The sequence below is a fragment of the Channa argus genome, chromosome 20 (genome assembly GCF_033026475.1).
Source record: "Channa argus isolate prfri chromosome 20, Channa argus male v1.0, whole genome shotgun sequence".
NCBI classification, from domain to species: domain Eukaryota; kingdom Metazoa; phylum Chordata; class Actinopteri; order Anabantiformes; family Channidae; genus Channa; species Channa argus.
Window position 1 is genome coordinate 13331377 of NC_090216.1, and position 12418 is coordinate 13343794.

Below are 12418 nucleotides of genomic sequence, written 5' to 3' on the forward strand. Positions count from 1 at the left end.
GGAAAGTTGTAATAGAAGTATTTAGCTAGAACTTTGGTGAGTTTATTTAGTTGGATTTTCCTGTTGGGGCTGGTAAAGTCTCATTCTTCACGTTAGATGGAAATGTCTGATGTCATTCTAGTCACATGTCTCAACTCAGATTGAAAAAATATATTATAGCCTGGGGTGCATGTGGCCCATGTTACGAGCTTATTGTTCCATCAGGGCATTTTGGGTTACTTGGGTGTTTTTGATCTGGGTTTGACCACCACTGCAATAATTCAAAAGTTGTTTTGTTGGAAAATCAAATCAGCAAGATGAATCATAAATAAAAACAAACATCTGGAATGCAGTGATGTGAGTTTGCTTGATATGACAAACCAATTTACCACTTCGTAATTTACAAAAAAGGATACAGTTTCTGTGTTTTATTTTTTTTGGCTTTATTGATGTTGTGATTGCATTTCCTTGAAATTCTTAGAATTGTTTTTCATATAGCTTGTAGAATGCGAGGAGGCCTTCAGAGTAAACAACAGTAAGAAAACGCAGACTAATTGCGGCAGTTGTTCTAACTAAAGCTGTAGTAGAATTTCCACAGACTCAAATTAAATTGACAAAAACCTGTTCCTCATTTTCCCGAGACCCCCGGCGGACCCGCCTTTCGGGGCGCCTGAAGCTCCCCTCACCCCAATTTAGTAACCCTCTCCTCCTCCCTCTCCCCACATGGCTCATGGCCCTGCTTCTGTACAGGACGCAGCGATGCAGGGGTTAACGTGGTGACGTGGTGCTCCTGAAGCGGTGACCCGCGGGGGCAGCCAGTGGGGGCTGCGGGGGGAGAAGAGGAGAAAGCCGAGGGTGAGGTCCTATTTGGGAAAGAGACTCCAACAACCACCGCAATTATTGCTCTCCGAATATTTTCAAGCCGCGGCTCGTAGACGTTGCTTCTTCCGCGTTCATATCCAACCTGCGGCTCATTTGTTTGAAGCATAGGTGTCCGCTTTATCAGTAAAATGCCTTGTCTAATGGAAATGGTTTGTGTATGTGTGTGTTTTTTCACTGCACGAGTGTTTGCGGTCATGCCTTTGTTTCTTTAACCCAGGGCGACACAGCGAAGCAGACTGAACTCTCTTTCTGTGGAGCGACAACGGGAGATAAATTCGCTTTTACGCACAAACATGTCTAAACCGTTTGGAATTAATCAGATGCTGCGCGGCAAACTTGCAGAAATGCAACGGACTCTTTCACGTCTGTGCTAAATGTTTATGGTACAGTTGAAGCCGTGTGTGCTTGCGCCTGGCCGCTCGTCCTCAGAACAAAATACCTCTGAAACTCTGGACAGCTGCTATACATAGGAGGCACTGATGTAGCTAGTGGAGAATTTTAAAAAGGTGGGTAAATGTGACCTCCAGGCGGCAATTAGCCCTATCATTTGGCAAACAACCGCCACTATAAACACATATCAATTAAATTTACAGAGAAGAGCTTCTTGCTCCTTTTCATGCCAGTGTAGAAAGTTTGCTCAAATTAAACAACTAAGCCTGCCTTCAACTACATCGCTGTTATGTCTTACACACGCAGACAGCGATTATACAAAAACCACTTTGATCAAAACTTAGGCAAGGCGGAGGAAGCAAGGGCCCATGGTGCAAATCTCATGCTGGATATCAGAAAAATGCCTGTGAAAGGAGTGATAGGCCTTCCTCCCCGCCTTCTTCACCTTCATGCACAGAGATCCGGTTCAGCACAATCACACATTGCAAACAAAACAATAATGGTCAAAGAAAAAAAAAAGTATGCCTTTCTTGATGCGTAAATGTAGCTTACGTAGACTTTATGTTTGTTGGTGGGGATGGAAGTGGGTGTATTCCAAGCATGCTTGATGATGTCCCTTTGCCCCCTCCCATGATAAAAAAAACAGAAAATGTAAGAAAGCTCCCTTCTAGTCTCCTAGACGAGGCGAGACGGTGCATTAAAGAGAGAGAGAGAGTTTCTCCATCAATTTTCTGTTTAATGTCAACGCTTCAGTTCATTGTGGGAAAGAGAGGACGCGTCATCCAGACATAAATTTGCTATTATACAGCTTGATGGACACTCACATCCACAGGATCCAGCGCTTGTAGTCGGGAAAACCCCATCGGTGGATACATTCAGCAGAGAGCTATAACGTGTAAGGAAGCGGAGCGCTGTTTAGGTCCATACATTTGAATGCGCGTTGGTTTGGATTGAGCCTGTAGTAGCAGTTTCTTTTTTTGCCAAGTTTTAGGAGAAAGAAACACAGTGTCTGCTTGTATGTTTTTCAATTTATTTCCGTACAGACATTATTTTCTTAATGGAGACGTCGTTTTATAGGTAGGTGTTTAAGTTTGTATTATGTTTAATCAGTTGTCAGTGTGATTTAATCAGAGGGGGGCTTTTAAAGTGTATTTTCTGTTGTAGTGCGCTGAAGATATAATATTCATTCATTTTGTATAGTTGCAATACTGGGTTAGTGATTATGCTGTTGGGTTACTTAAAAAAATGAACAAAAATACGCCACAACTTTGCGTAGTCGGTGTGTGCTTCCAAAAAAAAAAATTGTCTTGATGTTCAGTGTCCGCTTCCTGACAAATATGAATGGATTTATATGTCTTTTATGAGTGAAAAGTCTCTTTTCTGAACATTGAGTACGCAATTAATGAAAGAAGGTTTATCAGCTGGGGCCTCTCGGGGGCATGTGCAGGCAGACACACACACACGCGCGCGCGCGCAGTGATTAGAGCATGTGAAGTGCAGCTCCCTTTAGCTGTTCCAGAGTTGGGTGTTATATTTTGTCAGGGTTACTTCTGTTATATTCGGTTACACGGTAACACTGAAAGGATTCTGAGTTACTGTTTATCTGCCTCACTCACTGACAAACACACACACACACACACACACACACACACACACATAGACACGCACGCTCAGTATACTCATCCATGGAGGATGACGCGTTTTTTTCAGGTCAGCTTCAGTTTGATAATGGTAGACAGAAGTAGTTCGCTATTCATTACCTTGCTTTTACAGTAATAAATCAATAACCTAATTTATTTGTATATATTTTGGTTGCAAACTCACAGTCACACACGTCTAATTTATGAATGTTGTTCATGTGCTGGAGTCAAGTCAAATTAAAAAGTTTCCTGATTTGAATTTGAACGTACACATTAGCTCTTTAGCTGCACAAAGGAAAATAAACATCTTGGTATTGCTGCTGTGTCTCAGTGTCGAGTCTAGGAAAGTGTACATTAAACACCTGCTTTGCGTCAACACTCAAACCCACAATTATTGTTATTACTGCAAGTTAATTATTTTATTTTATTTGTAAATAATTGTATTTTTTGGTCTCGATAAAGTATTGGCCCAGACTGTTTATTTTTTGTTTGTTTGTTTTGTTTTTTTAAGTACATTTCGTCATCTTCTAGGAAGCCAGCAGGGCACAAAGACAGGCAATTAATAATAATTAATATGCAGATATGCAGATATATTGTATATAACTATAATAAAACACAGTTATTCTAAGTGAAGCAGTGGTTATTTATTACTGGTTAGATTAGCCAAGATAGCAACGGCACGTTTTATATATTTTGAAAGTTAAACTTTGTCGGAGCTTCAGAAGCTGTACAGTCCAAAATGTTTCAGCGTGATACGCAGCATTTACTAGAAATTCAAAATAACTTGTTTTTGGATCAGTTTTCTTTTGAGATATTATCCTGGGGCAGAGATGTGATCAGATTTAGGGATTTGTGTAAACATTAATCAACAATATGGTCAAAATATGACCAACGTGGTTGAGCAACTGTCTGGGAGATGACACGATTACTAAACATTGAAAATGTTTGTGTGTGTGTGTGTGCTGAAAGTTTCTTTTTCTGAAATCCAGTTTTTTCCTTCAATCAGTGGTATGTCACTAAAGCACTTTATGTGTTATTGCTAAAGTTGTGATTGGTGCAAAGACTTGTTTTTTGTTGAAAGAATTGATTACATTACTTGAATTTAAAGTGTGACCACTTGGAGAAGGTTAGGTGACCTGTTGACCCTGAGGCCCAAACTGGAGATACTTCTGACACTAATGCTCTTTCCACCCTTTTTCACATATTAAGTCACTTTATAAATGGACATGTTTCTTTTTCTGCATCCTATGAAAGTGTGTGTGTGTGTGTATATCTATAAAACAAAGATGAGTTTCAGGGGACAAATACACAAACTGAGCTGTGCTCCATTGTCAGAAACACCATAACCCATATTTAATCCATTTGTTTGAGTGCATAATTTCAACTTTTGACTATTGTTAACGCTGCCCCACACACACACACACATCTGAATATATGCTTACCGTGCTTACATGTTGCATGCTGTGGCTGTTTATGTTCAAATGGAAATGATAATTAAAGCCTCCACCTGCGCATGTTGATGGACCCTAAATAGATTCTGGAGCTGTCATCTCATCCATACAGGCCTGGAGGTGGCTATAGCTGGATATATGGCAGTGTGACAGGTACTAATTTGGTGCCCAAGCTATTTCCTCCGTCACCATCATCATCGACATCATTGTCTTCTTTATCTTCTTCTGCATCATCCTGTTGATTCATAGGTTTCTGAAGACATGTCTTAGGTCATACATGGCACAACTGTTTCTCTTCATAATTCGAGCCTTTTAAAAGCCCTTTGAGAAAAAAAGTGGAGCATTTTACTGGACTATTTTCTTTTTTCATGCCAACCATTTCACATCTCCTGACCTGTTGTGAGGCATGAGCTTTCCTCTCTGGCCTATCTGTCAGGATGATCAGAAATAGCAGCATCTGTCCTGCGCACACAGAGATGTAAAGGTCATGTTGTTTTTCTGTCCAGTCAACTTCTGGCTTCATCATGTCTTCTTCTTCTTCTGGGCTGTTATGGGTGGCATTGTTGTTTGCTGAGGTTGATATTTAAGGTATGTTGGTTCCCAGAAGAAAGAAAAATAGGTTTCTGAACGATGTCCCCACATCACCTCTGCTACACGCCCACAGCGCACAGAGCAGAATTGTTTTTCATATCACAATCTAGACCGAAACCTTGGCAGCGATACATTTCGCATGCTTTTCTACTCTAATGTGTCTCTATTGTCTCACGGGGTTGCACCACCTTTAGATAGCCGGGGCGTCTCCCTGGCGAACTGCCCCGTTTGGAAATTCTCATCATTAAAGCGTTATCAGAAATATCTGGTGATGGTTACCCAGTATGGCGGCCTCCCATGGAGACCAGTCTATATTTGGACTTCATTTAAGAGAGCACCATTGCCAATGTGTTTCCCATTTGAGTGTGAATTATACTTAAAAAAACCGTGGTACTATTTAGGTTTTAAATCTTTATTCACTTAATGTTGGGGGTACGTTCCCCAGTTCACACACGCTTCATTCACTTTTTAATGTGCGGGAAATGGCTTATTCACCCTTTTCCACGGAGACATAACTCCTCATTTAAATTTGCAGTAGAATTCAGGACAACACTGGACTTGAATCTAGTTTTGTTTAACTTCTAGGTAGCAACAAAATATCAACATACGAAAACAAACCTGTTAGTGTGTCTGAATGTTTTATTTATACATTTGTTTAACTGCAGGCGCATTCAGTTTTGACATATTTGAACACAGACGTCACGGAGGAACAGCCTCTGCTCCACGGGCCGGACAGCAGAAAAGCGGCTGGAATATGCGGCTTCTCTCCGCGGTGGAAGAGTCTCGTACTTCGGTCTAGTGTGAGGGAAGAAATGGGGGAGAGGGAAGAGAAGCAAGGGAAGAAGGAATCGAAGAAGGAAAGGTGGGAAGTGTCAGTCAGGAACGCTTCATTGCTCGAGGACAATCCGCGCGCAGGCCCGGTCTGTTTCAAGAGCAATCAGTCAATCCGCATTAATTATCCGCGCGCCCCCACCCCACAGTATAGGGTAGCTCGCGCTGGCACACGGACCAGAGGAGGCTGGGGTGCGTGTGTTATGCTTTCTCTCTCTATCTGCGCACACACACACACACACATACCCAACCCCCACGTTTTAAGTGAAAAAGAACCAATAAAAATCAAGCTATAAAAGGCTTTTCCTTGTCACTAAATAAATTAAATGCAGATTTCTGTTTTAAGTGGCGGACCCCTTTGTGAGCTGCGGAACAGGATTCTTTATTGTCCCCCAGTCATTAGTGCTGAGGACAACGACGTTGGAGGAGAGAACAGGGAAACCAAGCCATTTCAAAAGAAATATATCCTACAATAGGCTGTATAGGAAGGCTACTGTGTGTACGGGCTATATTGACATATAAGATGTCCTAAGCGGTTGGAATCAGAGAAAGTGAATGCGCCAGTTTTTCCAACTTACTAGCGATGGGAAATCCGCAAAACAAATATATATGTAGAGCACAACTTTTACAGTAGTAATAGCTTGTGGATTGTAGATACATTTACATTTAAACTTATTGGCTGGAGTAAAGTAAAGCATTTATTCTCTATACACTCCACCTGCTCCATACACTCCGCATGTGAAAAAGTTACTAATTTATTTTTTTATGATTAAAGCTGCACAAATAACATTTTTTTATCATGAAATTGCTTTTTGTACACTTTTATATAAAAGTGAAGTGAAAATTTACGGTAGTCTTATTGTGTATATATAGCACGTTTGAGCCATAAAATATCATACACCTATTGGACGTCTGCAGAATATTTCAGCGGTTTGTATACAGCTTGTGTGTGTGTGTGTGTGTGTGTGTGTGTGTGACACGTGGTGGCTGAAGCCCACTGGAGAGCACAGGGCTTTGGAATGCAGGCTGCTATGTAAATGGAAAAAGAGGGTAATGATTATCTAATTACAGACGCGATAAATCTGCTCGCTTTGACGTTATTTGATCTGAATTATAAATGTATGAATTAATTCCACCGTATAGATGAAAGTGCCGTTTTGCTCTTTGCAGACAAATTATGAGCTATCTGTCGGCTACAGGCCAGCTTGGATTTCCTTTGTCCGTCGTGTTTTGTTTGGGGCTAAACCGAAGCAAGGGAGTGGGTCTCTGTTTTAATGTAAAGAGACATTTGGAAAAGTCTGCATGTATTTCATGATGTGCATGTTGCCTCTTGTCAGCTTTGGACTAGTTCAGCTAAAAAGCATACTGTCTTCATGAAATTTGCTGCCACGTTAGTTTGCAGATTAAATTTTAATGAAAAAAACTACAGCAGTAGCAGTAGTGTATACACACATATAATTTACAATACATTTGTGTATATATATATATATATATATATATATATATATATATATATATATATATACACAAACTTATTGTAAGTTATTTTGTTTATGATGTCTGTGATAGTTTACATTTTATAGCGTATTAAGACAAATATAAATATTTATATGTATATATAGATAAAAAAATATTTTGAAATATTTCCACCTACACTAAGCTAATTTATTGTATCTGACCTGCATAAAAGCGGAACTGTCCACTTAATTGTTGGCAATAGAAAGTTTGGAGCAACATTTTCGGCGCAACAACACAAGACCCGAGCCCGGACTATTTCATGTTTTCACCCTTTTTTTTCACTTGTCATAATTTAGTTTTACACAGACCTATCGCTGTCTTACCACCATCTTCATTGTCAACAAAAACTTTTCTCCCTTTGCGTTTGTGAAAAAAGCAGCTCCCTCGCAGCAGCGCGATAGCTGTTTTCCGGTTCTTGTTGCCTTTTTTCCTCCATTTTCCAAACACAAAGTTGTTATTGCACTATTCCGCGAATCTAGCCTCAATATCTAATACAACGTGTAATTTCCCCCCTTTTACCGAATTCCCTTTGATTTATTCACTCTTGACTCTCCTTTTGCTCTGGGGCCAACGGGGTTCGCCGTGGGGGCACCTTGAAACTGCCCCTCCTTATCTCCTTTCATCGTTCAGCGCGGGGCCGCCTTGAAACCGCAGGGGCAGTAATTGCTTTTTTCAGGCAGCCCAGTGCGGACTGGCCAGCAGCCAATCAGAGCCTTGTTTACACTCGGTGATTGACAGCGTTCTGGCAGGGTGCCAGCCAATGAGAAGCTTCGCAGGGCCGACGCCACGAGTTTTAACCCTTTGCCTCCTCGGATAAACAAACCTGGACGGGAATATTAGCTTATAGCAGCTCATATATTTCGACATGGAAACACACAAGCCCATATCCTTCCACTTTTAATTGGCGAAATTACTGAACCGCGCAGCAAGGCTAACCCTGAGGACTGTAATGCTTTCAAATTACGCAGTGATTCAATTTGCCCGTGCTAGTGTGTGTGTGTGGGGGGGGGGGCGGTAAACATAATAAGAATAAATGTTTTTTAGACATAGTATAGCCTGTGTAATTTAAATTTACTTGTACACTTCCCCTTCCCAAAAACGCACATGCAAACAAAGCGCTTTATCAAAGTCTTAACCATTTTACCTGATCGGGTGTTGTTTCTATCCACTGTTTCTTTATATTTGGCTTCTAAGACCAATTATGTGGTCAGACGCAAAAGAGAAGCATGCGGCTGTGCACCCGCACTATCAGAGCATTTTTTGGCTTCATGGGCAAAACAATAGATGTATTAAAGGCCCTCTGTATATTTAGCTCCCCACATCCCTGTGGACACATTTTCTATATCATACTTCAAACCTATTAGTGCTTGACCTCTCTTATCTTAATGTGGCTGTCCATGGGCCTAAGTGTGCAACATTTCTTTAATTGCAAACAGAGGCTACATGTCCATTAAATCAAATCGAGATTGTTCTAATAAAGATTTATTTAGCAAAACCTCATGCAGTGAGGCATGTGAACAAGTGGATTTCCCTAAAGGAGCATCAATAAAACTATCGCTGTCACAAAGCAAAATAACGATATAAACTCAGAGCACATCAGCATTTGAACTGAACTGTAGTGGGATCACATAGAATAGGCTAGATGCTGTTTTCGCTCCACCAGTGATCAGAAAGTGCAGGCAGCACTGCACAGCTCCAGTTCCTCTTCTCTCTGCACACTGAACAACGCCGAGCTGTGCCGCCTGTCTCCTCGCATTTGTTTGTGCACGCAGTGCGCCGAGGGCTGCAAATCAAACGCCCGCCGTTTCGTTCCTCGGCTACGGAGGCCTCCTCATTGGCTTGAAACTGCCGCCAATAGCAGGCCGTGTTTACCGTCGGAGGGGGTGTAGGAAAGGGTAGGGTGGGGTTGGGGGCGGAGGTGGGGGAAGCGCCTCACGGGCACGCTTTCACATTGTCGTTCTCAAACCAATAGGCCTGCGCGTTCACCCCGCCCCGCACACACTCACACACACCCTCCATCCTCCTACCCAACCTCTCCTCCACCTTCCCCCTCCCGACGTGTCTGAGTCTCAGGCAGCATGAACGAGCCTCGATTCACTACAAGCCTGAACTTCTACGATGCGTCTCTCCCATACCTCAACTGACTGCACAGCACAGTCTGCAGCAGCATAGGATGTAATCAATCCCACATGTTTCATCTATGCGATTCGGGGATTTTCATTTTGAATATTTTTGTACTTTTTCTTTCATTATACCTCGTTCGCCATGCAGTGGATATAACTTATCAGTAAGTAGTGGATTATTTTACAGCTGTTTTATAATGTTTAATGATTGTACAAAATTTCGCTATTATTTTGGGGCTTCATGCAGGAGAGGACGATCTATGCATTTCATTAAATGGAACTGCATCTATTTTTTTCAAAACACTTATATTACACTGCAATATTACACTGTCATGCCAAAGATGTAAATAGTAAAATGAAAGCATTGCTCTGTTAAGCATTTCAAGTCATTGTAATATTAGCATTAACGCAAACCAGATAACCATTTTACGCGTTTTGAATGGATTTATTTAAAACAGTCTGATCCCTCTGTTTCCTCTCCTGTCAAGTGTGGAGGGCTGAGCTGTGGGCGATATGTGTGTCACTTTTTGATTTGACCTCTCTTCACAGCCAAATTCCTCGTGTGTTTTCTTATTCATTCAGATGGCCATTCAAAACCACTCGCTTTTCAAGGCACCACATTATAATTTGTAGATTATTTCTTTGTTACTTTCCTACTGTGTGTTTGAGAAGGAGAGAGATGGAGAGGTGTATTGCAAACTGCAGTGCTCCCTGCTTACCCCCCTCGGTAAGCAGGCTGTGCAGACGCCGGGCTGTCTTCGGCTCGGCACCGGGTTTCAGTTTCTCGTCCTTAGCCGGCCTCTGAATATCCGCTTTGAGTGCCTCGGATATGAGTTGTGACTTTACGTTACTGTCAAATTGTTGAAGCCAAAGTGAATGCAAACATTTGTGCGTGGTTTCATAGATTTCTGAAAAAAATCCGCAAAACGTGCATGTTTTTGTTTGCAACATTATTTGCATGAAATCTGAAAATACGCAGTTCTTTGCGGATTTGCGGGATTTTGTGCTAAGTTCACGCACTGTAGTTTTGACCAATACTGGTTGCTTTGTAGGGGGATTTTCATCTGGCGTCTTTTGACCCTTTGCAGAACATCAATGGTGGAGGTGTGTGTATGTGTCCATGTTTTGGAGGTGTGTGTGTGTTTGTCTGTCTTTTCGCGTGCGTGTGTGTGTGTGTATGATTGGGTACAGTGGAGCCTCGTTGAAGTGGAAGGAAGTCTGAAGTCTTCCACGTAGACACACACACACACACACACACACACACACACACACACACACAGACACTCGAGCAAATCCAAATGATCATTTTCCCGAAACTGTTAGGCAGGATCTGTTCACGTCGTTTTGTTTGCGTGGCGTGCGATAACACGGGATTTAGATTTAGGTTGTTAAATGTAGCCTGAGTGGCTCTCTGTTGACGTGGAATGTAAACATCGAGGACGTGTGTTTACGGCCTACAAATTTAAAAATGTATAGACAAATGTCAGACCAGAGTGGTTTATGATTGATGTCCCGTAGAGAAGGTGCATTGTTTCTCACAGCCTAGGGGACAGGAGTGAGTCCATTTTGCCTTCCCAGTGCGCTTGCAGCTACCTGCGTTTCTCTTGATTTTACCCTTATTTTATCTCTTACTGTCGATTAGATATAGTCAAAAGCGTTGACGTGGTTCTCATTAACAAAAAGGTAATTGAAGTATTTCAATGCAGTTGTAGTTTAGGCCAGATATTCTGATGGGAAACATTTTAACATTTGCGTGTACGGGATTCTTTATGCTTGGGAGTGTTTAGGCGTGCAACACACACACACACACACACACATTTGCAAGCTCTGACAGAGCTGCTGAACTTTGGAGATCCCCCTTCCCAAAAAAAACACAATTTCTGAAAGTTGGAGTCCTTGAGCAGCTTGTGTGTGTGTGTGTTTGTAAGCGAGAGTGTGTGTGTGCATCAAGGGAGACTTGAGTATCCGAGCTCATGCAGCCAATATTCTTATGCACTTCATAAACCCCTGCTCCACCAGAGCATTTGATATTTTCTTTGTTCCTTTATCGTTGATTTCTGGGAGGTGCTATCAGCATCTACAGAGCGCTAGATGGACGTGCCATGCATTGAAAGGCTTAATAGATGGACTACTGAGGTGTGTGTGGTGAACACAGGCACCCAGCTCTCCCTATCTGAGCGTCACAGGGAGCCCTATTTAAGTAAATTACCTGGACTATAAGGCATACATATAAAGTCGATGATTTCTCAGTCTATTTCGCTGTTTATAGCCCCGCTCTTTTGCACTGGAGCATAAAGGTGATTTGATTTGTGTTTGTGATTACAGAGTAGCATATATCTACTGTAAATGTATCAAAGATGGATGGCGTATTGTCAGAAGGCATGGGCTTTTGCTGCTCACTCCGTATTAGTTATTAGAAAAATTTGACTTTTAATAAGCAGCACTACAAATGAGGAGCACACATTATAAAACAAAATCAAACACTAAAGTTAGAACGAGTCAGGTAAAGACACGAACAAGCTGCTTTGAATTATTACTTTAATTAATTCAATAGCAAACGCATTTCATCCAAGGCAGAAATGTGTGTGTGGTTGTGTGTTTGCATGTATGTTTAACTAAACATTTTAATACTATCCACTAACGTGACAAAAACACAGTGAATCAAAAAAAGAAAAAAGAGAAAACAAGTTAAAGTTGATTTTGTGTTTCATTCTGTTTTGGACAATACGAAGACTCTATGGTTGGGGAACAAACTCCACTCGCCATAATTTAGGATTAAAGCTGCTTTCGCGCATTATTACTTTGCACAAATGGTTTTCTTCATATTTCATACAGAGCCTTCGAGGTCCGGCTTGTTTATGGCCAGTTCTTGCTCAGTTTGAAGACTTAACAACTTGTCCTCTTTTTTTTAACGCAATGAACTCTTGTACTGTATATGCATCATTTGTTTGTACCTGAGCCAAATCTCTCCCTTTCCTCTCCATTCTTTTCGCTGATAAAGAAAGCTCCCGTG

The 12418-nt window shown here is 41.5% G+C and overlaps 1 protein-coding gene across 3 annotated transcripts in view; it reads left to right on the forward strand.

Moving 5' to 3' along the window:
- Nucleotides 1-1927: 1927 nt before the first annotated feature.
- The window catches only part of bahcc1b (BAH domain and coiled-coil containing 1b), a 61528-nt gene continuing 51037 nt past the window's right edge, over nt 1928-12418 (forward strand). The window contains exon 1 of one of the 3 annotated variants that reach the window (XM_067487583.1): nt 1928-2146. The gene's annotated coding sequence lies outside the window, so the exon portion shown is untranslated. Of the gene's footprint in view, nt 2147-2171; nt 2329-9358; nt 9570-12418 lie in introns of those variants that run through there. The other 2 variants (XM_067487581.1, XM_067487580.1) reach the window with 2 other exon arrangements.